Source organism: Berghia stephanieae, chromosome 3 (assembly GCF_034508935.2).
Source record: "Berghia stephanieae isolate SIO BIC M18660-M18661 chromosome 3, UCSD_Bste_1.3, whole genome shotgun sequence".
NCBI classification, from domain to species: domain Eukaryota; kingdom Metazoa; phylum Mollusca; class Gastropoda; order Nudibranchia; family Aeolidiidae; genus Berghia; species Berghia stephanieae.
Genome location: NC_088362.1, coordinates 91906863 through 91910266, shown reverse-complemented (window position 1 = coordinate 91910266; position 3404 = coordinate 91906863). Strand labels below are relative to the sequence as shown.

Here is a 3404-nt window from a genome sequence, read left to right as displayed (position 1 = left end):
ATCATCATCATCATCATCATCATCATCAGCTCAACTCTCTTCATCATCATCACAAAGTCCCACCTTTAAAAAAACCAGATTCCTCATCATCATTATTTTCCTCCTCATCATCATCCTCATTATCTTCTCCCTCATCATCATTTCAACTCTCGTCACCATCATCACAGGATTCCATCTTTTAAAAAAAAACAGATTGTAGAACAAGTGAGGATATTTTAAATAGAACAACAAATTTAATTCAAGAACAAGAAATTAAAGACAAAAATAAGGAAATAGCTAGCTTTAAAAAACCCAACTAAGTTAGATTCAACGCACTTACACTGTTTCAAGCCTTACAGAAAAAGTTCTTCGAATGGAGACAGGTGTACATTGTTTTAAAATATTTAATATTATTGTTCAATATGTTGAGTGCTTTAGAGGTAACATTATTTATTATAGTGGATGGGAAGTTCAGGAAGAGACAGTTGCATTAAAAGACCAAATTTTCATTATTACACTTATGAAACAGACAGAACTACGCTAACCTTCATATTTCACAATTGTTTAGCGTTAGTGAAAGTACTATAACAAATATTATACAAACTTTTATTCATGTTTTACATAAGCCATAAGCTTCTCTTTGAAAATGTTATGAAGGTTACATGCCCTTCTAGACATAAAAATAAACTATCAGCTCCATCATCATTTTTAAGATTTCCAAATTGCAGAATGATCATTGATTGTACAGATGACCAAATTGCTATTCCTAAAGAAATGGATAAACAACGGTTAATTTATTCTTCTTATAGGTCCATGAATTCTGTTAAAGCTCTTGTTGGTCTGAGTCCAAATGGTGTGATAAATTTTATTTCTAAACTGTATCCAGGGTCTGTCTCGGATAAGGTCATTGTACAAAATTGTGGATTACTAAAACTTTTAATTTTAAGCCCTGGAGATTTAATTTTAGCAGATAAAGGTAATAAAGGTAAAACCCCATCCTGATTCAAGATATTTTACCTCAAGGAGTAACTGTAAATATCCCTTCCTTTTTACATAATAAATTTACTGAAAATGAGATTTTATTAACAAAAGAAATTGCTTCATGTAGAATTCATGTTGAGAGGGTTAATGAAAGACTGAAAAATGTTAACATCCTCTCATATATTCCAACCATGTTAAGAGAAACATCTGATATTATTTTTCAATTTGTTGCAGCACTTGTCAATCCCCAGTCTCCTCTTATTAAGGAGACTGCATTTTGTTAGCTTTGCCATTTATTTTGTACAACACACATATTTTGTTCATCATCATCAAATCACCATTCAAAATAATGGTTTTGTAGGTCCATACATGATTTTACATGATAAACATGACAAATTATGGCATTGTTGTATCAATGTATGTTCAATGTCATTAACATTGTTAAATAAAACCACACAAATTAGTTTTGGACTGAATCAACCCAAGGCATCATCAAGATAGATCTGTGGAAGTAAAAGAATAAAAGATTCAAATTTAGAGCTGCGACCATGCTCAATAGGCAAAAAACAAACAAACTAATAAAACGTCTGTTGTGGTCTTGTGGTATGACACTCGCTTTCAGATCAGAAGGTCCTGGGTTTGGGCCTCGCTCGGCGCATAGTTGAGTCCTTGGAGAAGGCTCTTTACTCACAATCTCTCACCGTACTCAGGTGTCAAATGAGTACCTGGCCGTTAACAGCGTTGTCTCTGTCCGAAAAAATTGTAATATCGCCCAACAGGCATCATGTCCCGTCTTACATGTTAAATGTTGCTGTTGGCCAGGGACCCCTTGTAAAGCACTTTGAGCACATTTAGTGGATATTACGCTGTATAAAAACTCAGTTAAAAAAACAAATTAAGTGATTCTTTCATTCATCTTGCTTTGTTGATAAGGGGGAAACCTGAAACGTCCATTTTATCTGTTTTCGTATATTAAATTGAAGTTCACATTCAATTTCACAATGTTATTGATTTCTTCGAGTTTCAAGCAGCAACATTTACATTACACCTTAACCCAATAGGAAATTTAGTTTACCGTGACTAACACTGGTCTAAATAAATCCTTTATTCATCCCATAGAGGAAATTTATCTCTAGGGTCTATTCCCAGGGAAGACTGGAATAACCGCGGTGCAGCGCCGCAAATTGAGCTAGGGCGAGGTGACTTGCTCAAGGCCACACAGCGCAGCGGCGGGTGAACGAACTCGGTACCTTTCGGGTACGAAGCAAAAACCGTACCGCTGATCCACGCTGCCCCACATGAAGTATGATAAAATGTCTAGCGTGATTGGTGATTGTGATGCTCATATGAGTATTATAATAAAGGTTACAACACGATACTAAATAGTATGTAGTAGACTATAGTCAATAGCAACGAAAATTAGCGAAGCAAGACTAAGACCTCAAAGACTCAAAGTCCGTGGTCCATAAGATAAAAACACAATAATTCAATGACTCCCTCTCTCTCTCCCTAACTAAAATCGAACGTAAACAGTTAAATCTTTCCATTGGATATACTAAATCTGCCTAAACTCAAAGTAAACTGATTATTGTCCAACAGTAGTTTTACGGAGATGTGAGATTTTGAGAATGAGAATGAGAAGACGAAATGACTTACCTTCACAGAATACTCTTTATTCTTCATGCTGGCTTGAACTTTGCCGAACATCAAGCCATCAGAGTAAGTGAAAGTCAAAACATGACCTGACTGATGATGATTTTCACCTCGCGAGACACTTTTATGCTCATTGGAGAAGTATTTCATAAGGGCGGTGATGGAAATAGAGTTCGTGTCAGCCATTTTTCTCGACTGTTTAGAGCCAGCCGGTTTGTTGCCATGCGTTGCTGCGCAGGATTACGTCATGACTTAGGAAGCCTATTAGAGTAGCGACCGGAGGCCACCATCTTGTTTATGTTCTAAAGACCTGTCACCAGGGGAATACCGAGATCAGCAGAACTGAGTTTTATCACACTTATCAATATTTTAAGTGGATTTTATATATATTTCAGATTGAAATACAAATCAAATAAACCAATCAACAACTTTTTAGCATTCTTTAAGGTTCAAGTAGTTCAAAACTACTATCGGGAATTTTACCGGCCGATTGGGAAAAACAAAGATGACGGCTTGCACAAGGGTTTTTACGTGGTCTTAGTATCTGGCCTCCGCCCAGCCTTTATCGCACAGAACAATGGCGCCCGTGTGCGGCTGATGCCTAGTGTGTAGTATGTACCGGTACCAGTGTTGGCACTCGTAGGGTAATTACCCTACAGTAGGGTAAAATCTCAATTTTTAGCAATTTTGTAGGGTACAGCAGAAAACGAGGGACCCTACGCAAAAAGTAGGGTAGAAACATGATCGGCGTAGGGTATTGTAGGGTAGAGGCACAAATAGACTAATGACGG

At 36.9% G+C, this 3404-nt stretch overlaps 1 long non-coding RNA gene across 1 annotated transcript; it reads right to left on the bottom strand.

Moving 5' to 3' along the window:
* Positions 1 to 210: 210 nt before the first annotated feature.
* Positions 211 to 2810, bottom strand: LOC144968823 (uncharacterized). Its single transcript, XR_013644657.1, has 2 exons — positions 2617 to 2810; positions 211 to 1463 (listed from the first exon to the last, which is right to left on the bottom strand). It is a non-coding gene; the product is annotated as an uncharacterized LOC144968823 (long non-coding RNA).
* Between the last annotated feature and the right edge of the window lie 594 nt (positions 2811 to 3404).